This window comes from Nelumbo lutea, chromosome 3 (genome assembly GCF_056320005.1).
Source record: "Nelumbo lutea isolate HS-2025 chromosome 3, American lotus-T2T, whole genome shotgun sequence".
Taxonomy (NCBI): Eukaryota; Viridiplantae; Streptophyta; class Magnoliopsida; order Proteales; family Nelumbonaceae; genus Nelumbo; species Nelumbo lutea.
Genome location: NC_142686.1, coordinates 398,844 through 425,214, shown reverse-complemented (window position 1 = coordinate 425,214; position 26,371 = coordinate 398,844). Strand labels below are relative to the sequence as shown.

Here is a 26,371-nt window from a genome sequence, read left to right as displayed (position 1 = left end):
AACATTGACAATGTATAATCAAAAGTTCAAAACACATATAAGATAGATTTTTATAAATTAAAACATGAACAAAGCCACTATTATTTAATCTTCTATCGAAGTTGAATATACAACTATTATATTTGAATTATTATATTAATTATTTTTTATTTTACTATTTTTAATTTTTAATATTAACAAAAATGTGGACTAAAAAATTAATTCTCAAATGTTTGGCAAACAATAACTTTACTTTTGTAAAAAATAAAGATATTATTATAAAATATAAATTAAAACTTAATAAATAATTTATAAAAATATAATTTCAACTTAAAAATATATCAAATCTATTGAACTTTAGAAGATACATATCATATGCAAATTCAAAATTTTTAATTGCTAAAATAATTTTCATGTTAATTTTTTTAGTTATATAAATTCTTTAAAAAAACTCAATTTAAATAAATTAATATTATTGGATTTGATAGATTCAATTTATATTATATTATTGAATATTTTGTAAATAGTATTTTGAATTTTTGTAAATAATAAATGCATTGTTATTTACTAAATTTTAAAATAACAATTAATAATTTATACAAAATTAAGATACATATCAATAAATTTTAAGTAATAAAATAACTATTCTATTATTAATATTTTTATTTATGTTAATTTATTGAAATTAAAAATCATATTTTCATATAAATTTGGATTTGATTCATTAGTTTAAGAAATGCTAATTTGAATATTACTATTTTTAATTAGCGGGGACTCATGCGATGCACGAGCTTTGTTAATTGAAAGTTAAACAATAGAAATACATAGAAGTATATAATTGCTTTATATTTTAACATTTTAATAACCAATCCGCTTGAACTCGAGCTGAGTTTATCGGTTTTCTACTATTTCTGATCAATTTTGGTTTAGTAGTTTTCCAACACAACCAAGTTAGGTCAGTTTCGATTTGACCATTTGTTAACTCACTAAAATGAACAAACTCGCCTTGGAGCTTCTAGACGTTGGCCCTATGATTGCAAGCGTCGCCGGAGTGGATGTTGGTCCGGAGGGCCATGGCGTGGATGGCAGAGTTCACCTACCAACAAGAGACTAAGGTCAGAAAAAAGGAAAGGAAAGGAAAGAACGAGAAAAAGGAAAAATACCACTTACCACCATACAGTGAGAAGCCGCAAACGCGGTGAGCTCCTTGGGATTCATCTCCCCCCACCTAGCAACCTCCTCGTGGCAAGATTGTCCTTCGGCTCTTCCGCCCAGCCACGGTGTAGTCATTGACACCCTCCTAGTTCCCTACCGGGAACTGCGGGTAGGGGAATGGACGGAATGGCCCAGGAGGAAACAGCCTTGGCCTTGGAAGCTCGCCCTCCTCGAGGCCACCTTCTCTGGCAACTCCTTCAGATGGGACCGGTGGAACCTCAAGCAATGGAGAAGCAAATTCTGGGTCAGTAGACTCGAACTCCGTGCCCCCAGAAGTAGAAGCTCGATCAGGACACGACCTCTTCACCTTACGCTTATGGTTGCTGGAAAGAAGGCAGCGCACGTCAACACCAAACATGATGGTTGCCAAAAAAACACAAGGTATTAATCCAGTAAAAAAAATAAATAATACATTTCTACAAGGCACTGTGCGACCTAAAAGGCAACCTACCCGGACTCAAGCTAGCATGCGCGAGTTTTTCCTTGGTCAAGTAGTCCGAACAGTGAAGACCTACTGCTACCCAAGATTGCAACATTTTTCGAACTTCAAGGTCCAACTCAACCCTTGAATCCTGGATGGCATCCCTCCAAATAGTTGGGAAAGGCCACCCCTCGGGGTTACGGACCACGAAATAGTCCCGATTCCAGGTTGGGATCCTGTTCGGCAGCTCGTGCAAGAGCTTGAAGCCGCGGCGGGGAAAAGATAGTAGGAACGCCTTTCCGGAGGCGTTCCGGGAGAAGCACTCTTGATGCAGAGAATGGTAGAAAAGATATATGGATTGAGGGGAAGACAATACTTATAACATAGAGAAATAGTCCCAACCACATTTCGGATGGAGTTGGGGTGGAGCTAGTCAATGGTGACGTTGAAATGTTCCTGATACCTCCACTATTAGGGGATGTAGAGGAAGACGCAAGTCAGCCTCGAGCTATTCCTGAAAAATCACTATCTCGTTGGGACCATGCTTCTAGGGAAAGTTACCAGAGGGGAGACTGTAGATAAGGTCCTCAGGAAGGTTAAAGTGAAGAAATAGAGATCTAAGTCTCTCCATCGTCATAGAGGAGGGACTGAAGTTGTCGGGCTCCCTGCCCCGAGAAGTAGAAGCCATCTCGCCAGAGGCCTCCCGAGCCTCCAAAGCCTACCCCCAAGCTCTCCTTGAGCTCAAGGGGGCGTCATCCTGGTTATCGTCCCATGAATAGATGTGGTACGGATATCCAGACATATTGACAATATGATAAGACTCACCAGGAAAGAAGAAACGGTGTGAACGGGAAAAGAGCCCGGGCAGCTAGATGAAGACGCAACCTCAGAATCCGAAGACAAGGCAAGTTGGCATAAGAGAAATGAGGCCTGGGGCCTTCCTATTTATGGCTACTATGCCCTCAAATCGATGGCTCGAACTAAGACAGATCTGACGTTTCGTAGTCAAGCTGACCACACGTCTTCTGAAACCGAAATGTGACTAGTTGCACGTCTCCCATGATTGAGGTAATGACGGTTGCACGACATCCGAAGTTAAGAGTCGCTTTGGCGCGTTTCTTAGCATTCGAAATGTCAGAAATCCTCTAACTTTCGCACGCATATTTAATGCGAACAGTCAATCAAGTTTGAACTTCAGTCAAATCCACCTGTCACACTTCATGAACTCCTTATACTAAGGTAACACTCTTAACCCGAAGAGTGGGGGGCAATTGATGGAGGGTGATTTGACCCAACCCCTTGAGACGATGACACATGGATATGACTCAGCATGAGCAACAACTCAGCACCACATCCTGACCACGACTAAGTAACAAGCCCATAAGGCAGCTCGCTACACCATAGCTCGCTATAGGGTGAGCTCGCTACTACGTGAGCTCGAGGTCCCCCGAGCTACTGAAAGGGAACACTCCAAGACAAGTCTATCCCAGCTCGCTCCAACAATTAGGCAGAAAAACTACCCCAAAGGCAACCTTGAGAGGGGTCACCTCGAAGTACCCCAAGGAGCTAGTGTAACTAGCTCGTAACTAAGCGACGCGATGCTTTCAGGAAGTTTCTATCTGACAAGACCGTACCCGTCAGACTGTGCCACGTCTCCTAACCGACGGCACAGTCCCTGCCAATTCAACAGACTGCACCCACATCTCTCGACAAATGGTGGCGTGCCTGTCCTCCTGGGACGTGTCACTCGTTCGGTTGGGTAGTGCCCTGCAATGGTTACCTGTGCAGCCCTGGCAAATAATGATTGCGACAGAGGCCCGGTGGCGGTTACACCCAATTTGACAAGAACGCCTATATAAGAGCCCCTTAGTTGAAAAGAAGGGCTCTCTCGAACATTTGAGATCTTATCTTGAACTTACTCGAACTAACTCAGTGATCTATCGCGACCTACACTCTTAGCCTTCTTTACACTCTTTGCTATTTTCTCCAACGTTCTAAACTGAGCATCGAAGTATTCCCACCGGGCAAGTCCTTCGAGAATTCTTCACCGTCTTCTTCTCAGGTGCCGTCCGTTTCTAGATAGGAGCCAATCAACAGCCAGTTAGGAGTGCCCGGATTGCGCAGCATTAATTATTTTTCTACTTTTAAGAAATTTTTATATTTATTACACATATTTGTTACTTTAACTATTTAAAATTTAGTTGTATTAAATATTTAAATAATATGTAAAATCTTTTAAAATTTTCATCATTTGAATTGTATTCATTTTAATGTTATTATGTACTATTAAATATTTTATTTTATAATTATTTAGCTATTTTTAATGTTTTGTTATTTAAGATAATTAGTTTTTGAAATATTTAAATAATGTTTTATTTTTAATGTTAAATTTTTATTATTTGAATAAAATTTAAATTGAATAATTCATAAATTTATAATTTATATTGTTACTACATAATTTCATGATAAATTTTATAAAAATATAGAATTATTAATAATATTCATATTATTAAATCTATTATAATTTATTTTTTGTGTTTTGAATAAATATTTTAAAGTTAGTATGTAATTTTGTTATAATATTTAAATAATTCTAAAATTTTTAATTTAAACATTCTTTAGATAAATATAGATAAAAAGCAGGGGAGAGGATAAATTGGAATTAGAGATAGTTTATGGTGGTATCTCTCTACGAAATTAGAGATAATTTAAGAGATTAATAGGAGTTAGAGATAATTTAGGAGATAAGTAGAAATTAAAGACTATTTAGGAGAAAGTGGGGGAAAGTGGTGCCACTTGGCTAAACATTAGAAACACAGTTCCCTCTTTCTTCATGGTTATTAGAAATAGTTAAGCTTGTTTTATTTCCTTGCTGGTTTAATGGATAATTATGTAGAATTAAAAAAATTGAAAAAATAAAAAAAAGGAAATTAAGCAAAAGCTAAACAATAGAAATACATAAGAGTATATAATTGTTTTAAATTTTAACTTTTTAATAAACAATACGATTAAACTCAACCTAAGTTAGTCGGTTTTCTAGTATTTCTAATCAGTTTTGGTTCAACAAATTTTCAACATAACCATGTTAGGTCCGTTTTGGTTTGGCCATTTGTAAATCAACCAAAATTGAATCGACCTGATCATATATATATATATATATATATATTAATATTTTGTATTTTAAATACATTTTTAATATATTAAAGTGGAAAAATTCTCATATTTCTAAGTATGAAATGTTATATATCATAAACTTATTTTGCATAAATACCACTTTAATTTGTTGGATTTAAATTTAAAATTTAAGTTTGAATATTTTGAAAAAACAAACCAAATTGATACAACCTGATTTGGTGAGTTTCCACTTTTCAGTAATTATTAGTCGGTTTCGGGTGACAAACTCCCAACCTGACCTACTTGATTTGGTTGGCAAAATATCCTACAATCGAAATGAATTGATCATTGAACAGTCCTGATTTCAACTAAATTAATAGTCTAATCTCTAATAAATAACAATAGTTTTATTTCCAATAATTATTGAAAACTTATAGCAAAAATACACAATTATTAAAAACAAATTTATAATAGAAGTACAATAGATATTTAAAAAAAAATACATTAATTTGAAAAACATAATAAATACTAAAAATATATTAAATTAGTCAATTAATAGTGTAATATCAAATAATAGTTTAATATCTATTAAAAATTAATCAATAAATTATAAAAATACATAATTACTAAAAAAATTATAACAAAAATACAATAAATACAACATTCCAATGATTTTCAAAGAAATCATCATCAATGCCAGACATCACCTTATGCAAATGCAAATGCAATCTCCGCCTCTTGTCCTCTCCCTCTTTCACGTTTTATATTTCCAATATTGTTAAAGAGAGATAAAGTGCATGATCATAGTAAAAGTGTAAAATATTTCCTCACTTCTCATGTCATTCTCATACTCTCCCCCTCTTCATTGTCTCATATTTGCAAGGTTTTCTCACCGCTATTGACCCAGACAGTCGGATTGTTCGGCCTGGGAATCATCCAGGCAAGTGGTTTCATTTTACCCCAAACCCGATTTTTGGTCAAAAATCGTTGAAAAAGTAAACATTAACCTGGGTGGTCAAACCGTCGATCTGTTTAATGGTTTTGATCGTTTCTTATTTTTAATTTGTTTGTCATAATGGGCCATCCATTCAAATCAGATGGTCGGACCATTGGCCCTGAAACAGTGGCCATAATGGTTCCATTTCCGACCTTTTTTAAAACATTGCATATTTGCATGTTTTAGAAGAAATTAAGAAAAAGCAGGGAAATTAGCTTATAAATTTCATGAACCCAAATATAAGATTTGTCAAAAACATAGTTTGGATGAATTGGGAACCTCACAATTCTTAACACTCAATTTGGAAGGAGTGCAAATACAAATATGTATGGTGTAAATAGATACAAAATAATATTAAAAAAAAAGATTTTGCACTCTACATATTTGTATATTTGTATTTGTGTTCTTTCCAATGTGAGCATAATTTCTTATATGAGTGTAAGATATGGGGGTGAAAAGAAGAGAAGCCATTAAAATAAAGGGTAAAATACAAAAACCTCCCCCCCCATGTTTTTGACAATCATAAAAACCTCCCTCTATTTTTTAAAAATTAACAAATACTTCCCTTATATCAATAACCAAGACAAAAAGCATTAAAAGGATGGTCATTTTTTCAAAATACCTATTTTACCCTTTTACAATTAATGTGCATCTATTTCTACTAAAATAGCCTTGTTCATCTTCTTCCTCGTGATGCACAATAGTAGAGGAACCATAACTCTATCCTTGGCTGTCCCCATCCCCAGATTGAACAGATTCACATTGTGAGGCTTGCACTCCTGTACTTCAACATTTAGATCATTCTCAACCCCTTCAACATCATATTCATTGTTGTTGCTAATGGCAAAAGATCCACTCCCCGCTGTTGATGACACAAGAGGGCAGCTCTCAGGGTGGAGCTTCTTGGAAAACGCCTCTTCGTGGTTGATGAAGGCAAGCCAAGTTGCAATCTCCTTCACTACCATCTTGTCCTCCAAGCCAAGGTGTGAAGATCATCAGAGGCTCCGCTCACAGGCTTCCCCTCCTCTAGAATGATGCCATAAATGAAGCCTTGAGCTTTATAAAATCTATTATCTCTCACATATCGCAAGAAATCCAAAGTGATTCATCAAATTGACCCATGAGCCTATTTCCCACCATGGTCTCCACCAACAGTTGACCCACATCCATCTCCCCCATCGTTGAATTCCAATTTGGGGTTCCATCCTCATACCCATTCCACGCCAGCCTCTTCAACCCACATCCGTCCAATCTCACCACGTATAGACCACCATATGGCTGAAATTGATTATGCATGGACACTGGCTCCACCGATACGTCGCCCAAAATGGTGAGAACTTGCAAGGCAATCTTCGTTCATACCAATGACTTTGAAGAAAGGGAGAGAGAGAGAGAGAGAGAGAGAGAGAGAGAGAGAGAGAGAGAGAGAGAGAGCTCACATGATTCAACATTCACATTGCCATGTAAAAAGAATGAATTATTTTGCACTATAAATAGACCTAATTGCCTTGTTCTGAGACAATGAGAAGGGGCGAGAAAAAGGAAATGGAATATCAGATGGCCGACTCTGTAACTTCATGCGTTATAACTAAGTTGGGCGATTTACTTATTCAAGAAGCAATTTTGTTGTCCAAAGTGAAAGACCAAGTTGAATAGCTTCAAATTGAATTGAGGAGGATGCAATGCTTCTTAAAAGATGCAGATACAAAACAAGCAAGAAGACCAATAAGTTCATAACTGGATTTTCATAAATTCGAAAGGTTGTTCTCAAGGTGGAGACAACTGTCCTCGACTATATCCAAGTAGTAAAAGTAGCACAGCAGAAGGGCTTTGTGAAAAGGTGTCTTTGCATCGTCAAGGAAGGTGTAGATCTCCACAACTTTGGAAAGAAAGTTGAAAAATCCCATAATCCAATGGAAGATGGTTAACATCTCTAGTAGTCAAGAAAATTATGAAATTAGAAATATTGGTGAAAGAATATTAGAACGGGCAGGAGGCTCTTCAACTAAGATGCAATAACAGTTAAGATGGAGCTATTCACATGTTGTCGATGAAGATGTTATTGGACGAGATTGATCCTCTCCTTGCATGCCTATGTTGATCCCTTCGCCCCTGCTGCGTAGACTTGTCGGAGTTCTGTTCCATCCGGATGGATAAGGTATATGCTGAAGGCCTCCACGTTGTTGGTATTGTGTCGGTTGGACGAGAGGCTATTAGTTTCCTGTTTTCCCGTTTGTCGACCAGTTGGACGAATCTCCCTGACCTGAACACTACGAACTTATCGTCAGGTGAACACGACGGAAATGCATTGTTATAGGTTTGAAATGCATAACAATTGAGTCATGGTTGAATGCGATCAGGTAACCGTTGGGAGAACACGACGGGAATGATCCGTTAAGCTGGAGCATTCTCAACTCCATCACCAGAGAAGTTATAGGTTCGAGATGTAGAACAATTGAGTCCCTTGAAGTCAAATCACCTCGAAATTGGTGGTATCCAAGAAAACCTGATTTCAAAGAGAAAAAATGATTGTAGTGGTGAAAATTTGGGCTTATAGTCTCCGTTACCCTGCAAAATGACCCTAGCTCTAGATCAAAGATCTCGATGTGCCTAAAGTTATTCTCTTGCCGCCGAGTTGCAACAACAATTCGTTTGCCGTCATGCGATGTCGTTGGAGTAAATGCATGGAGTCCCAGTGGGGTAACCTGATGAGGAGCTTCACATACACCAGAAAGTAGACAATGTATGGTAGATGCTCCACCATCCTAAATTTGTAAAAGGGTATATGAGAGAAAACAAAATTTGTAAAAGGGCAAAATAGGTATTTTGAAAAATATTATCTCTTTAACATTTTCTGTCTTGATTATTGACGGAAGAGAGGTATTTATTAAATTTTTTAAAAATAGAGGGGGGTTTTTGCTAAAATGAAACTATAAGAGAGATTCTTATGATTATCAGAAACTTCAGGGAGGTTTTTTATTTTACCCTAAAATAAAAGAATCGGAACCTCACATTTCTTAGTCTTAGATTTTATTCCACTTTTCATTTTTCATTCTGATTTTATTTTTCTATTTGGGTTTTGACCGGAAATTTGCAATTATGTATTGCATAACATCTATGGGGAAATTACAATGGAGCTCGGAAACCATCGCAAGCTTCAGGCGTTGAATCTTTCCATTAACCACTTCAACATTTTTGCGGATTCATTGATCAAACTGAATGTGATGTGAGTTCTTAAATGGAGAAGTCAATGATCATTTTCTCCATGAATTTATTTGACTTTCTTATTTGGTCCTCTTCATCCCATCTCTCTTTTTTCCCTTTTATTAGTGTCTTAGCATTCCGGAAGAAAGTCTTATTTATTTTAAACAAGCAATTAATGCAAGCCAAAAAGAACTCACAAAGACCGGTAACGTAATACTGGATGACCGCTACCATTTGACTTGACACTACCGATCACAATATGTCAAGTACTTATCATTTGATCAACCATGGAGAATCGTCATAGAAGATGGACACGTTCGGGTTAGGTAATATCCAGCTAGAATTCCTTAAGGATCATTGCAGATCAATAAAGCCATCAACCAGACAGGAATTATGCTTGAGGAGATATCATAGTCATTTCGTAGAAAGCTATTCTTCTCGTAATGGTAGATATATTTGATTGGGGGCTCCATGGAAGTATCAAAAACTCTCAAGGGTCATTCTTTTTTTTTTTTTTTTAGTTTTGATTGATTAAGAATATTATATTTTTTATATATTTATATGGGGATTAGGGAAATTTATTTTCATGGGTATACCCATCTCCTATATGGGTAAAGAACTTTCCCACTTGGAAGAAACGTTGTCAACACTTGAATAACCCTTCTAATAATAATATTTTTATAGCTAAAATGGTCATTGCCTTATTTACCTAGGAAATAAAAGAATATGGGTAAATGCATTAAACCTAATAAGTGTTTTATAGAAAAAATTTACTCAGATAATTACATTTACCAATATAAGTAATTTACCAAGAAGCGAACGGTCCCAGAGTGAGTTTAAGAGAATTCACCAAAAGTGATGGGAGTTTTAGATATTAACCATATAAATAATTTACAAAATTTTAAAAAATAATCAATAAAATTTAAATATATAGTTAATTGATAAAAATTGTAATAAAATTAATACTTATTGTAATTATTTTTAAGATTAATAAATAAACATTATAATATTTTTGAATCATTTAAAATCTATAATATTAAATTTTATTAATTTTAATGCATTAAAGTTCCACTTAAAAGTACTTGCATTGAAATTTAGAATTTTAAAACAATGTTGTCCACCTCAACAACATCCATTTTAGGGTTCATCATTTTTTGCTCAATTAGAGCCCGACCTATAAGGGGACATTTTGCGGCTTGAATGTATTTGTTATTATTTGTTTTTAGAATAGCCACATCAACAAAACAAAACATACAAGTTCTTGAGCTCTTTCTTTGTTTTCAAGGGAAAAACAAGTTGGTTTTGCTTCAAAAAACAATACATATTTTTTAAATCATTAGTATTATAAATTATATGATTTATGGAACATGATGTTGAATAAAAGCAACAAAAACATACATAATCAAATATATATATATATATGTGTGTGTGTATTTTTTTGTTTTAAGAAATAATCTATTTTCAAATAAGATATGTTTGATTTGTTTTTAAAACCTAACAAAAATCACGTTGTAGAACACCCCTTAAATTTTCTAGGCTAAGCCTAAGTAGCCATATTTCTTTCAAGCTTAATCCTGAGATTGCATAGCCCAACTTGAAAAGTTTGGTTGGTTGGTCCTCACCTACTTGCATAGTTTGACCCGCTCCAATACATAATGTGTGTTGGACTTAGATAGCCAAGCCCGATTTATATGACCAATACCATATGGCTGACATGGCCCATCATTATCCCTACTCTCTATACTATCCCGGCCCCTTTATTCTTATTGATCATGGCAAATTTTGATTTTTTTTCTTTGCCTCCCAAATGGTAGGGATGCAAATAGATTGAATTGAATTTGAGAAGGAAATATCCAAATTTGATAAAAAAATATGGGATATTCAAATTCAATTCGAATCCAATGTAGTTAGAAACATATCGACTTTAAATTTGATTTGATTAAATTATTGAAATATCCAATGCATATCTAATTTGATTCAATCATTAACAATTTATACTATACATATTGATTAACCTATTTACTAACCAAATAAAGCACTATAGGTGCAACTTTGATGGATTGGGTTGGGTTTTAAGTCAACCTAGGCCCAATCATAAAGGTGAAACCCTTAGGTTGAAACATACACCAACCGAGGTTAAGTCCAAATTTATCAACCCAGGCCCAACACTAGCCTAACCCAAAACAATTCAATCTAGGCTTAGGCTAAGTTGGGTTAATTGGGCTTGGGTGGATTGATTGTTTTTTTTTTTTAAATATGTATATTTTTATATACCCATATTTTATTATCTCTTTATTGGATTTTGTGGTCCAAATTAAGAGTAAAATTCATTGAGAATATGTAAAGACTCACATTTACAAATCTACATATGCATTGAAAATATATTTTTATATATACAAATCTACATATACATTGGGAATATGTATTTGTTCAGGTAAGCCTGGGCTGGGTCAAGCCAAGGTTGGGCTCAAGCTACTGGAGACCTTAACTCAAGCCCATCTAAAATTTAGGTCAGGCCCAGACATTCAGGCCCACATTGAGCAAAAATTAAGGCCCAAGCCCAACCTAAGGACTGAAAATCCTATCCCAACCCCTATAAATTTGTAAGTCGAGTTGATTTGGGTTTCTGCTGGGCTCGTTCATGTTGCACCCCTAGATATATGTCATGTTTTTAGTTTAGACCTGTGCTACATACGGTCCATTAATTTGATGCCAATATGACTCCATATGTTATACAACATTTGTAACTACAAATTATTAACAAGCATGTGCTTTAGGTTACCTATTTAATTAGGTAACTTATTTATGTGGTTAAACCCCATTAATACCCTGAACTTTGGGCCTAGTGTAACTTTGGTCCCCAAACTTTAAAATACGATAATTGAGTACCCAAACTTTTAAAATGTGACAATCTAGTGCCTATACCCTGAACTTTGGGCCTAGTGTCACTTTGGTCCCCAAACTTTAAAATACGATAATTGAGTACCCAAACTTTTAAAATGTGACAATCTAGTACCTATTATTAACTAGTTGTTAACCAGTCGTTAAGTGGCATTTGAAAAAGATATAAATGCCCATCAAGTGTCATCTAATTTTTTTTATCAATCATCTAAACATTGACAAAAAATTAACAATATCAAATCTTTGTCTTTTTCTATTCAAGAAAGTTGTGGTCAAGTTTGAGTGGGCATTTTGGTGACTCCAACTTTCTTGAATAGGATTTAAGACTATTAATTTTTTGTCACTGTTTGGATGGTTGCTAAAGAAAATTAGATGACACTCGAAGAGCATTTGTGTCTTTTTCAAATGCCACTTAACAACTGATTAACATTTAGGTATTTGATTGTCATGTTTTGAAAATTCAGGTACTAAATTGTCACATTTTAAAGTTTAGGGACCAAAATGGCACTAGACCCAAAATATAGGGTATTAATCGGGAATTTTCCCTTAATTTAATTATGCAGCATAATTATTACTAATAAAACTGTAAAAGTTATAATTTTGATCCATTTAAATAATATTTAAAATAATAAAAACTAATTAAGATTTGTTATAATAATAATAATAATGATTGTAATAATAATTTTTATTATTTGAGAGTATAGTTAAATTACCAATTCTATAAATAAAATTAGTTCCATAAATAAAATCTTATAAAATTAATCTTTTTATGGTAAAATTATTATTTTAATTTTTTTTATTAATTTAAAATAATTACATTAATAAATCCTTATAATAGGCCCATAGCCTAACATGGCCCATGGTCACACCTATTTAAGAAAGTTATATTTCTCGTTCCACTTTATTACGTCTAAAAAAGTCCATACATAATAGTCGTTAGTTTATGTTACTTCACTTTCCCTTGATAAATCCATGCATCGCATGCATGGGTCCTGCTAGTAAAAATAACTTTGAAGGTTTGAAGCGTTCTTGCACAAACATTGCATGATAATCATAACTATAATAATGTTCATTCCAGTGTTAGGCATCTCATGTTTGAGTCATTCAAGTAAGTTGTATGAATTGAAACCACGAAAAATAAAAAGATAATTAAAAATAGACAAGACCCCTTACTATTTGAGATGCCATCAATGTCATTGGTTTATTGGGAATAAGAAAATTAGAGAATTAAAACTCAGAGATAGGGAGGATGAGGAGGGGGTGGGGGAGGGAGATAAGGAGAGGTACCTTAGAAGAATTGTAGTTGCAATGTCCCACATTGTTGAAGGTTGGAGAGGTTGAATTGTGAAATGATGTTAAGCATAAGAACAAAGCCATTGTATTAGATGGTAGGGTCTAGATCAGTTCATGGGCCGGGCCGGGTCGGGCTTTCACTTGTCATTAAGGGAAATATGTTAGGCCCGAGCCCGAGCCCGACCCAACCAATAGGCCTATAACTTGGGCCTGAGCTCGAAGCCTGACCTAATTAAAAAATAAATAATTTTCCCTATTTAAATCAGAATTAAAAATTCAGATAGTTTTTTTCCTATTTAAATGAATAATGGGCCTACAAGATGGTTTTTTTCCCTTTCTTTTATATTTTAAAACACAGTTTTACATTCTTCAATCAAAAAATTTATTCAAATGGACATAATCACATTACTCACTTTAAGTCTAATATTAGGTTGGATCGGGTTGGGCTCGAACCGAGCTATTTTGACAAAACCCGAGCCTGGGTTGAATTTATTGTGGGGTGAGCTTTTTGGCCCGAATTTAAGCCCATGGGCCTATAACCACATTCAAGCCCATCCGGGGGCCGGGCCACCCAGCCCATGAACAAGTCTAATAGGTTCTAGAGAAGATGAATCGATGGGAATACGACGAGGGTAGATAATGATGGCGTTTGGAAAACACTTTTTTTTATTAGAATTTTTTTTTGAGAAAATTAATAATCAGTACCCTATATTATAGGGATTGTATAAAGTGAGTCTCCTAATTTCAAAAACATGTCTCCACAGTACCCTAAAGGTCTTAAATTTTAAATTGTGTCATAGGTTTGTTAATGGATAGGAAAAATACCCATCATGTGTCATTTATTTATTTTTATTGTAAACAATTCAAAAATTGAATAGTTTGAAATGATAGCACTTCATATGCTACGATTATGACAAAGAATTCAGTCAGTTATTTTGTCGATGAAGATAATACGTGAACCTTTGCTCCCGATTTCTCTATGAATTTACCAAGTTTTCATATTTCTTCATAGTCTCCACGTTATGACTTCTTAAAAGCTTGTGAGTGATTAGCAAGACCTAATGTAAACCCAACCTGCTTGGTCCTGTAACAAATGTAAACAAGACGAAATGGGTAAAATGGTGAAAAAAATACCATAAAGGGCAATCTTAACATTTGAAATTATGTAATGCACACCTAATGTCACATGGCAGTGTTGATTGACGAACAATTAATGATAGAGGTGTATTAAACACAATTTGAAAGTTTACACGTTTTGAAATTAGGGGATTAACTTGACACACCCTGGTGATTTGGCCCGACCTCATAATAAGGAGATATGTGGACGTGACTCAACAGGTGATAACTTGGCATAGTCAGCTCGCTACAAAGTAATGCTCTACTACCCCGACTTAGGGATTCTTCGAGCTAAAGGACTTTGGTATTCATCCCGAGCTGAAGGCACTTTAGTACCCATTCCGAGCTAAGGGCACCTCGGTACCAGGTCGCGGCTTCAGTACATAATCCAGTTCGGGGGTGTACGACACTTAGCTCGAGAACATCAGTTCGAGGTAGAAACTAGCTCGAGTATACCGATCCGCCCTCAATATAACCCCGAAAGTCTCTAGCGGTTCCCGAATTCTACGGGATCACGTCTATTAACAACTAAGCATTATCTTCCCTTCCGACCCGGGCGGAAGTGATTAGCCTTATCTACTAATAATGTTATCTCCAAATAACGCAGAAACAAATTCTATCATGACAAAGATCTCGGAACTACTCCGTAAAGCCCGCAATGACTCCATTATATAAAGGCCTCCTTCCCGGGGCCCAAGGTACACGCATTTTACTGCTTACTAGCTCTCTTGCTCTCTAATTATACTTAGCTCACACATACTGACTTAACCATTGGAGCGACCTCGCCGGGTAAGCACCCTCGGGTTCTCTAGTTCTTTTTGTGCAGATTCTCCACGTCCGTTGCCTACTGGAAGCTAAGCCACCACCAGCTAGGAACAACCAGATTGCGCGACATCAATTGGCGCCGTCTGTGGGATCGCTTCAAAAAGCCCTTTTCTACAAAGCATTTCAAATCCAGTTTCCATGGCATCTTCCAGTAATGTCGAACACAATGCTGACATGAACATCTCTAGGGGCCAACTCCAGGTCCCAACCGTGTGCATTGGACAATTCACCGTACCCCTCTCTGTAGACGGGGTCCCCACACTGAACATGCCTCAAGTCATTGCATAGGTACGACCTTCGCAGAGCCCTTTGTCATTCCCCCGTTAGTCGGACAGAATCAACTCAACGACCTACTGCACTGCATGGGGGCCATGCAGGCCCAAATGAGTAGGTCCAACAATTCCAATTGTACCAACAGCAAGTCCTCCACCTTGTCTATCAGCAGCAGTGCGAACAACAGTTTCCTCCACTACCGCAGAATCAACAAACTCGGCATCCTGTTCCACCTCGGCATCCGGCTACGCAACAAACCAAGCCTCACCGTCATAGCGAACGCCCTCCTCGCCAGGGAGAGACATCCCAAATCCGGAATCTTCTAGGGAGTCAATCCTCGTCCCATGGTAGGAGGGAGAGACAGATTACTCCTCCCACCTCGCAGCAAGTAGAAAGGTCAGGAGACACCCGACCCACCAGGCCTGCTTCACCTTGGCCTTCGCAATTCGAAGTCCCACTCGCGAAGAACTGGTTTGGGGCTCTGACCGCAGATTCCCGACAAGGCCCTTTAGTCCACAGCAGTCGTCGTCAGCAATCCGAACAGTTGCCAGTGAGAACGGTACCTGATAATACTGAGGCAAGTAGCACTAACATACAACTGGTAAAGAGGCAGCAAAGGCGACACTGCAGAGCTCGCCGAGCAATAGTTCAAACCTCCCCCGAACTGCCTAATGGAAAAGAAGAGGCGAGCTCGGGGACCGTGAAGACCACTCCGCTCCTGTCTGTGCCTTCTCCTCTATCTCCTGAACTCTTGGCCATCTCGATGCCAAAGGATTTCAAGGTACCTCCCTTAGACAAGTATGATGGGTCATTCAATTCAAACGACCATGTAGATTCATTTCAATCTCAAATGCACCTGGCCGGAGCAGATGAATCCTGCATGTGCGTTGCTTTCTCCACAACTTTTAAGGGGGTATCTTGCACATGGTATAGAAACCTTGCACCCAGGATAATCAAGAGTTGGGCGCAGTTCATACAGATTTTCACCTCGCACTTCATTACTAGTAAGAGGTACCCAAGGTCCCAGGAAATCCTACTTGGAATAGTCCAAAGAGAGGGAGAATCCATCTAGAATTACATCAAGCGTTTCAATGATGCGTGCTTGTAGATTCCCAATCTAGAACCCGCTGTGAGACTTACAACTTTAAAAAGAGGAATCACCCATAAAGAATTCAAGTGGCACGTGGTCACTAACAAACCAAAAGATGTCACAGAGTTTCTCAAGCTTGCTGATCAGTTCATCGGAACTGAGGAAGAGATGAACCAGAAGAGCAAGAATCCACCAGAGAAGAGGAAAAGAGAATGAGAGACCTCAACTAATGGGGACAACAAGAGAAAGAAAGATGAGCCAGTTTGAGGAGGAAAACCGCATCAGCCTTTCTGAGCTCCTCAAGTTGAAAGAAATTACACTCCCTTGAACGCGAAGCGAGTAGAAATCCTCTTGGCCAACAAGGACGCTTCTTACGTGAAGTGGTCACCTCGGATGAGAGGAGATCCAAACACGAGGAACAGAAATGTATACTACCACTTTCACAGAGATCACGGTCATAGCACCGAGAATTGTAAAAACCTTCGCGACGAGATAGAAGAACTCATCCGTCGCGGATATCTGAAAAATTTTGTTCTAAATGATAATAAAAATCAAACAGGTCGGAAGGGGGAGCAAAATAGAGATGTTCCCGAACCTAGCAATAGATAGAACGAGTAGCCGTAGAGACAGCTGCCCGAAGAGAGGCCAGTTCGAGGAGTAATACATATGATCACCAGTGGATCGATTGTTGCGGAATGCACCTCATTCGCGGTGGAGACATCAGCTCGTGAGATCGATAGAGAAGAACAGAATCCTCTGAAGCAGCCAAGGTTAGAAAAACCCATTCTCTTCACCGAAGATGACATGCATGGAGTTCAATACCCCCATGATGACATGCTCATCATAAAGATGAGAATTAGTGACTTCGAGGTGAAGCGCGTTCTAATCTACTCCGGCAGCTTGGTGGACATTCTCTTCAAAGATGCATTCGACAAGCTGCAGCTTCAGGAGAACGACATCAAGACCGCAAACACTCCCTTGGTAGACCCCGTCGATGAGGAAAAAATGACATTTATAACCGAGCTTGGCCTGTACTGTTACAAGGTCATGCCCTTCGGACTGAAAAATGCCGGGACAACTTTTCAAAGACTTGTAAACCGATTGTTTGTGCCGTTGATCGGCAAAAAAGTAGAGTGTTATATAGACGACATGGTCATCAAAACTGAATTTTCAAATGATTTAATAAAAGACTTATATTGTGCTTTTCAAAATATGCGCAAATACAATATGAAATTGAATCCCAATAAATGCGTCTTCGGTGTCACTTCGGGTAAGTTCCTGGGTTATATCGTTAACCGACGCGGTATTGAGGCCAACCCCCAAAAAATTAAGGTAATCCTAGACATGAGACTGCCCCGTAAATTGAAAGAGGTTCAGAGGTTGGACGGTCGGATAGTTGCTTTGAGCCGTTTCATGTCTAAATCGACATATCATTGCCTGCCTTTCTTCAAGGCAATCAAAAGGAGCAAAGGCTTCGAATGGACCAACGAGTGCCAGCTCACTTTCGACGAGCTCAAAAGGTACATCGCTAGCATCCCGGTTTTAACCCGACTCGAGGAGGGAGATATTTTGAAGTTGTACCTCTCTGCGAGTGACGAGATAGTCAGCTCGGTACTAATAAAAGAAGTAGATCGGGTTCAACGAACCATCTACTATGTTAGCAAAGTTTTGTAGGACGCAGAAACGAGGTATCCAGAGATCGAAAAGTTAGCGCGCTAGTCATTGCAGCTCGGAAGTTCGGCCATACTTCCAAGCTCATACCATCGTCGTCCTCACCAACAAACCTTTGAAGCAAGTCTTGCTCAAGCCCGAGATTTCCGATAGAATGACAAATTGGGCCATCGAGCTAAGCGAGTAAGACATCCAGTACGGGCCCTGAACTGCCATCAATGGCACAAGCCTTAGCCGACTTTGTCGTGGAATGTACCTTCAGCGCTGCAATCCCTGAGTTGATCGAGCTCGAGCACGGAGAAGCTTCAACCAGTGTGGCACCACTTTCGGTTGGAATGGGTCCGACCTGGGACGAGGAGCCTTGGATCCTCCATGTGGACGACTTGTGAAATCAACAAGGTAGCGGAGCTGGAATCATTTTGTACGGGCTTATCTTTGGCAAGGTAGTCTTTATCCGTGGCCACTCGCGCCTCCCAGGATGACTCCACCTCGGGAGGATCGACCTGAGCCGAGGTACCTTCCTCGGGCTCATCTAAAAGATTATCAAAACTAAAATGTGACATAACTATGAACTAAACTAAATTGAAGAAAGAAGAAAAGGTTAGGGGAGACTCACCCAGGAAAACGACTGAACTGAGAAATTGGCGAACTGGGAAGCCCGAGCTAAAGAGTATAAGCACGACCTTTGAGCGAAGACTAATGAACTTATGGCGAAGAAAAACGTTTTGGGTCCCCCCTATTTATAGCCGCTATATCCGAGAATCAATGGTGAAGATCAAGGTGATCTAATGGATCTCAAGAAAACCGGCTGCACGACCCCCGATGTTGAAATCAATTTAGCGCATTTTTTGGCGTCTGTGGAGTTTATAGATCATGTGATGTCCGCGCGTAAACCGTATGCAACCCGGGTTATCCTTGATTGAGCCGAACAACGAACTGGTCCACCCGTCATGTTGTGAACTCCCCACACCAAGTCAGGACTCCTGGCTCGGGGAGTGGGGGGCAATTGATGGAGGGTGATTTGGCCCGATCTCATAATATGGGGACACGTGGATGTGACTTGACATGTGACAACTCGACATAGCTAGCTCGTTACAAAGTAATGCTCCACTACCCCGAGCTAGGGATTCTTCGAGCTAAATGCAATTCAGTACTCATCCCGAGCTAAAGGCACTTCGGTACCCATCCCGAGCCTAGGGCACCTTGGTACTAGGACGTGGCTTCAATGCATAATCCAGTTCGAGGTGTACGACACTTAGGTCGAGAACATCAGTTTAAGGTAGAAACTAGCTCGGGTATACCGATCTGCCCTCAATATAACCCCGAAAGTCTCTAATGGTTCCCGAATTCTGCATGATCACGTCTCGCAACAACTAAGCATTATCTTCCATTCCGATCCGGGCAGAAATGATTAGCCTTATCTACTGATAACGTTATCTCCAGATCAGAAACAAATTCTATCATGGCAAAGATCTCAGAACTACTCCGTAAATCCCGCGAGAACTCCATTATATAAAGGTCACCTTCCCGGAGCCCAAGGTACACACATTTTACTACTTATTAGCTCTCTTGCTCTCTAATTATTCTCAGCTCGCAGATACTGACTTAAGCATCAAAACGACCTCAATAGATAAACACCCCTGGGTTCTTTGATTCTTTGTGTGCAGATTCTCCACATCCGTAAGCTAAGCCACCACCAACATCGGAGCAGCATCTGCCAAGCCCGAGCCCGGCCTATGGTGTGTTTTGAATTCAATCCGAAAGCAAACGGATCATATTTCCTGATCCAATCCATTTCAATAATGGGCCAAGTATAACCAAATCTCACACAACCGGATCGGTTTCGGATCAAAATTAGATCAGGATCCGGTTAATCTGCACCCAACACCAGCCACAACCCACAGCCAGTCAGCCAGATAAGCCCTACAGAGTCGCACGTGGGAATAGTCTAGTGTGTGACGAGACAAGTGGCACTCATCCATGTACTCCATCTTCAATTTGGTGGGGGGAGCCCTGCTAGGGTTAGGGTTTGGAAGGTTCATCGCTATCTAATTCTACAACTATATATAGTGCTCCCATCTCAGAGCCGTTGGACAGCCCTTTTTTCCAAGCGGCGGGTGTTTGATCGTCAAACTGTGAGGTATAACCATGTTGTGTCTCTGTTTCATTCCCATTACTATGGTTTCTTCAAGTCAAGTGTTTTAAATTGGTAGCCGCGATGGCGTTTTTATTCGATTGCATATGTTCTTATTTTTTCAAGTGAAGTATTTTACCCTATATTTTATTTCTTCTCGACCATTTTGTATGAGATTATCGGGAGCAATCTTTCCTAGAGCCTTAGAGCCGAATATGTCTTCGTCGGCGTTATCATTGGTCTTTCGGTCTTCTCGATGTTCTGTTGGATCCGATTTAGCTCCCGAGAGATCCAAGATTGTTTCCTCGAGTACCCCTCGCCTTGTCCAATTCAACCGCCATTTCTCTCTTTCTCCTCCATGTGTCGCTGGAAACTTCTTGATTCGACGAGGAGCACGCAAGCCGATTGCCCTCTTTGTTCGCTGCTTATCTGGTTACTCTCTGTCTCTCTCACTCTGTATCTCTTGTTTCATTGTAGCTTTTGTAGGTAGTAGTAGTAGTACGCAGCCTTTTCGGTTATTTTCTCGACGTTTAGCCAGAGACCTGATGTTCTCTGGCTCAAAAAGATGGGTCCATTCGTAGTTTGTAGCGGCCGAAGAAAGGATTAATAACGGCTATACGGGTGTTTGTGACAGCTACTTCCGCCGGTATTCCGTATTGTTAATCGGATTTTGTGAATCTTTGGTTTCTTTTTTTCCCTTTTAGTAACCAATTATACAGACATGCATGTACAAGACTACAACCTTTATGCTAATAACTACCATATTCTAATCAGTAGAGCTAATAGCCTAATAGGCTTTTGAAATGTTTTATATCTTCCAGAATTTAGATTTGCATATTCTAGTATGTTAAGTTTCCTTTTGTTTACTCCTTCATGAGTGGTCTCACCTTTTCCTTTTTCTTATTGTTCGCAATTGAAACTTTATTAGTATTTGAAAAAGAATGTTATGTACATCATAATGCTTAGCCCTTAAATGTTTGATCAACCATAGCTACCTGATCTGGTTCCTTAATACAACTGTTCCCTCTAGATCCCTACTTTAGCCATTTAGTCAACTACGTTGTTTTCTGATCTCTGGACTCCTATAAATGTGATAACCAACTCCCTTGATTGTTCCTCGATCCCCTTGTAGACCCTGCTTGTCATTATTCTAGAGTCCCTTCCACAGTCAAGATCAAGTTCCTGAAGTTCAGAGCCTGTCCAAACTTCAGTCCCTTTGAGCATTCACTGGTTGCCCCTCCTTATTTGTCAATGTTCATACATTCCAATAGCGAGGTAATTGTTACCATCATGTGTTTTTTTGATAAACCAACAAAACTACAGTGTTCAGCCCGGTGGTCCACCAATAACCTGTTGTAGCCTAACTTTATGATATGGTATTTCAATTCAATGAAAAATTGTTTCTTTCATATCCAATCATGCGTTTGCTTCAATGTAAAATGTTCATTAATCAAGGGCATTGTCATAAATGTGTTGAAAATATATGTTAAAAACTATTTGGGTTTAGAGATTGTCTTTTTTATAAAGCAAACAAGTTCCATTCTTTTCGTTATGGGATTTTCATTAGTGCTGGGTTGAACATCAAAGATTTTTCCCATGTCTCTGAGGATGACTAGAAGAAAACTTTCGTTCTACCGAGATAATCCATGCGGAAGTTTATGGAGACCTGAACTGAAGAGGCTTTGTCAGCATTTTTTGTGTTCATGTTGTTTAATGTACGTATATATGATATGTAGTTTTTTGTTTTTACGTACCCTTGTTGAATTTTATCAATTGTATAGTCTTGAGGACATAAAAAACTAAATATTATAAAAAATTTAATGCAATGAAAAAGTGTTTCTTTCAAATCCAATTGTGTGTTTGTTTCAATTTTAAAGTTTCATTTATCAAAGTTCATGCCATTAAAGTGTTGAAATTATATGGCAAAACTAGTTGTGTTTAGAGATTGCCTTTTTTACATTTTTATAAAGCAAATAAGGCATAATCAAAGTGCCAATCTTTCGTTTTAGGATTTTTCCGAGCGCTTGGTTTGAACATCAAAGATCTTTCTTTATTTGAAAGGAAATGGTTCATCAAAGATCTTTCTAATGTCTCTGAGGATGACTAAAAGAAAACTTTCGTTCTTCTGAGATAATCCATGCGGAAAGTTTATGGAGACCTGAACTGAAGAGGCATTTGCAAGATCCTTTTATATTATTAATAATCAACGTCTATATGCTATGTATATTTTTAGTTTTTTAGATTACCCAAGTAGAAATTTATTAGTTATATAGGCTTAGAAAATGAATAATTAAAGATCTTTCTTATGTCTCTGAGGATGACAAAGAAAACTTTCGTTCTTCTGAGATAATCCATGCGGAAAGTTTATGGAGACCTGAACTGAAGATTCATTTGCAAGATCTTTTATGCTACGCTACTGAATAATCTACTTCTATATGTTATGTATATTTTTATTTGTTTTAGATTACCCATATATAGGCTTAGAAAGTGAATAGTTAAATATTGACATTGTTCTGGAAAAGCATATAACCAACATAAATGCGGAAACTAATGAAGTTGTATTCATATTCACGGGGAGAGGTTTCATTGGTCAAAGATCTTACAGCATCTTACCTTTTCGGCATCATATATATTCTTCTATGTTGTGTTGTTACTATGATTCTTAATGCGTTGAGTTTTTTTTTTCAGTACCGTTCACTAGTGAGTGATAGTACGACGAATTGGTACATAGTCCCTACTCCCTAGTAATGTAACGAAACTTCTATGAAATCTCGGTTGTAAACTAGTCAACTAGGGTTTTCAAATATGATATGTTATGACATGATATAATGTATATTGTTCATTTGTTCCTTGTAAGGTTTGAAGCACCTAGCGGCCCTAGCTAGTTCTTCAGGCCATACTTCGAATGATTGAACGAGGACTTGGTTATTTTTTTCTCTGTGTGCATCTATTTTAAAAATGTACTGATAATGATTTGTCACTGTGAATTTGTCAATACGTTCCCACTCTTGTATGCTATTTATAATCGGATGTTGCATCCCTATGAGGAACGCTAGCCAAAGTAAAAGTAGTGGACTGATCTCCATTGATGAATTCAATTCTGAGGGATGTGCATGATATCTTATGGGGTTGTGTTGTTTGATATAACAAATAACGTGCATCTGTTTTGGTCCACGCCTGATTGGATTTTTGATCAATATCCATGTCTGATTTGTTTTGAGATACATGCCTGTCAAACACAATTTTGATTGTGAAGTTTGTGCTGTAGTAATTGTTATAGTTTTACTAGTACAAACGAGAGGTTTATGTTGTTATCAGAACCAATGTGAATTTTAATGAAGTAGTAAATAAATGGCCGTCTCTTTGTTTAGAGTTGAAACTCCCAATGATGTAATTTACACATTAGTTTCAGCCTTGTCTGAGTTAATTTGCTGAAAATAACACTGGTTCTGAGGGAGTTTTTTGGCCTAAAAGTCTTTGGAGTAGAATTAATTGTAGGCATTTATCAATTATGGCAATGAACAAAATTGAATGGTGGTGTTGCAGGATTCATTTTTCATTGTTCTCTAAACAAGGAAATTTAATTGGTAGTAATGTTGCCCACAAGAATAAACTAGGCTGCTACTGAGATACTCTTTTCGTTTCCCTTGGTCTACTCATGTTTCTCTCTCTGCATTTTAATTTTTAATCTGATTATAAATCGACACAATGTTAGCCATGGTCATTGCGTATGTTGAAAGTAATTATTTCTGCTTTTTACTTTTGGTTATAGGCATTCTATGTGATTTTGTGCCATGAGGTACATGCATACAAAACTGATTCAATACTTCTCATTAGGGGGGGATAATGAGTCGAAGACCTGCGCGGTGCTACCGACAGATTAAGAACAAGCCCTACCCAAAGGCAAGATACTGCCGTGGTGTCCCTGATCCTAAGATTAGGATCTATGATGTGGGAATGAAATAGAAGGGTGTTGATGAATTCCCATTCTGCTTCATCTTGTTAGCTGGGAGAAGGAAAATGTCTCTAGTGAAGCCCTTGAGGCTGCCCGTATTGCCTGCAACAAGTACATGGCCAAATTTGCAGGATAAGATGCTGTCCATCTCCGTGTAAGGGTCCATCCTTTCCACGTTTTGAGGATCAACAAGATGCTTTCATGTGCAGGAGCTGATAGGCTTCAGACCGGTATGCGTGGTGCCTTTGGCAAGCCACAGGGAACATGTTCCATGGTTAACATTGGGCAAGTCCTCTCTGAGGTGCAAAGATGCCAATGGAAACCATGCACAAGAAGCATTGAGGAGAGCCAAATTCAAGTTTCCAGGAAGGCAGAAAATAATTTTTAGCAGGAAGTGGGGTTTCACCAAGATCAGCCGGATTATATCAAATACAAGCAGGAGAACAGGATTGTCCCTGATGGTGTAATTGGGATGCCATGGGCCTTTGACCGAAAGGCAGCTTGGGAAGGCATTTTTGAATGAGGGACTGGCTTAATTCACCGCAAAACCGTTGTTTCCGGATTGAACATTTATTCATTTTGTTCTGGTAAATTCAAATGGGTTTCGGTTCAGAAGTATTTTTCTCCCTATTTTACTTTAGTCGCTTGTAATTTTATGATTAATTACTCCGTATCGTACATGCCTCCATTCGGCATGTAAATTATTGAGGTGTTAATTGTTATTGAAGGACTTGAACCAACCCGGTTTCTTTGATTAATAAGCTCATGGCGATGGTATGTGCTATCGTTCAGACATCAGTTAAGAGCATGATTTGGGTTAATCTTGGTTGGTCCTTACTCCCAGGTCCCAACTAATCAGTTTGATTTATACCCACGGTTCATACCCACACTTTATTAGTTTATTAGAGGGTGTAAATGGGTTGGGTCTAGGTTGGTCAGTGTAGAATACTCTACAAGAAATGTTAAGGAGTTGGAACAATACCAGACCGTGTAGGGTCAGTAATTTTAGGCCCTGAACAGAATACATTGGTTTTCAGACTGATAATCCAGAATAATAATCAGGACAATAGATCAAGAAGAGAATCGAAACCATCACTACTAGACTATTATTTCCAGGAGACAACCATTCGATTTGGGTCCATAAGATCTGACCCGGCCCATTTAGAACCCTAACAATATTCGAAGATGTTAATTAACAATTTAACGTAGAAAGTAAAAAAAAGTTGGTACCTTTGACGAACCTGGAGAAGACTTGAATAAATATAGTGTAGAGAGAATTGGTAACCAAATAAATCTTTGTGGGCTAGAGAGCAAAAGGCAATTAGGAATTTAGAGTGTGAGGATCAGAGGAGTGGTCTAGTAGTAATTTAAAATAATTGAGTGGATGTGGATCCTAGATTGGGTTAGAAAAGATCTTGAGTAGAGCATACCTATCAAAAAAATAAAAAATAAAAAAGAGATATTAAGGAATTGGAACAAAACCAGACCGTGTAGGGTCTGTAATTTTAGACCCAGAACAAAAAAGATTTGGATAAACCCGGTTCAAGAGATGAAATAACGCAGAATCAGGAGTTGAACAAGTTCTTGATTCCCAAGTTTCGGGAAACATCAGGACTGAAAAGATGGAACCTGAATCATGCATGGGTTGGGGGAGTTTAGATGTGATAATTTTGAAGGAACATTACATTTGAAAGCGGTCATATTGTAAGCCAAAGTCAGATGGAGAAAAAAGTAGGGAAAGGAAGGGAAAGGTGGGGAAACTTTTACAAACCTTGTATATGTTTCCCTACCTTTTCCTTCCTTTCCCTACCTTTTCCTTTAAATCAAACATAGCCTAAGGCTCAGTTTGGATGGAGTACAAATACAAAAATACAAATATGTATTGTACAAATACATACAAAATAATATAATATAGAAGGTTTTGCGCTCTACATATTTGTATTTGTACTCCTACCAAATGGAGCATAATTAGTTTACTTCAACTTCATCTAATAAAAGGGTGTGGGTGACTGTTCTCTCTTAGCCCCAAAAGGGTTAATGTTGATTCTAAGGTAGCGTTTGATAAATCTGAAATCTGAAAAAGTTAAAAAGATATTAAGTGTCTGAAATCTGAAAAGATACATAGTTGTTTTTGGATGTTTTAGAGGCTTTGAATAAAGAAGGTTGTTTGTGTTCGATCAAAC

General features: G+C 38.0%; 4 non-coding genes and 1 pseudogene across 5 annotated transcripts; all 5 read left to right on the top strand.

Moving 5' to 3' along the window:
* The first annotated feature begins 21,808 nt into the window (after positions 1 to 21,808).
* Positions 21,809 to 24,946, top strand: LOC148862241 (large ribosomal subunit protein uL16 pseudogene; annotated as a pseudogene). The gene is made up of 2 exons (XR_016109790.1): positions 21,809 to 21,948; positions 24,006 to 24,946. The product of XR_016109790.1 is annotated as a large ribosomal subunit protein uL16 pseudogene (transcript).
* On the top strand, positions 21,832 to 21,914 carry LOC148862245 (small nucleolar RNA Z159/U59). Its single transcript, XR_016111743.1, has one exon. It is a non-coding gene; the product is annotated as a small nucleolar RNA Z159/U59 (small nucleolar RNA).
* Positions 22,323 to 22,406, top strand: LOC148862244 (small nucleolar RNA Z159/U59). The gene has a single exon (XR_016111742.1). It is a non-coding gene; the product is annotated as a small nucleolar RNA Z159/U59 (small nucleolar RNA).
* LOC148862243 (small nucleolar RNA Z159/U59) lies at positions 22,541 to 22,622 on the top strand. The gene has a single exon (XR_016111744.1). It is a non-coding gene; the product is annotated as a small nucleolar RNA Z159/U59 (small nucleolar RNA).
* Positions 23,269 to 23,343, top strand: LOC148862242 (small nucleolar RNA R21). The gene has a single exon (XR_016111740.1). It is a non-coding gene; the product is annotated as a small nucleolar RNA R21 (small nucleolar RNA).
* Positions 24,947 to 26,371: the final 1,425 nt, after the last annotated feature.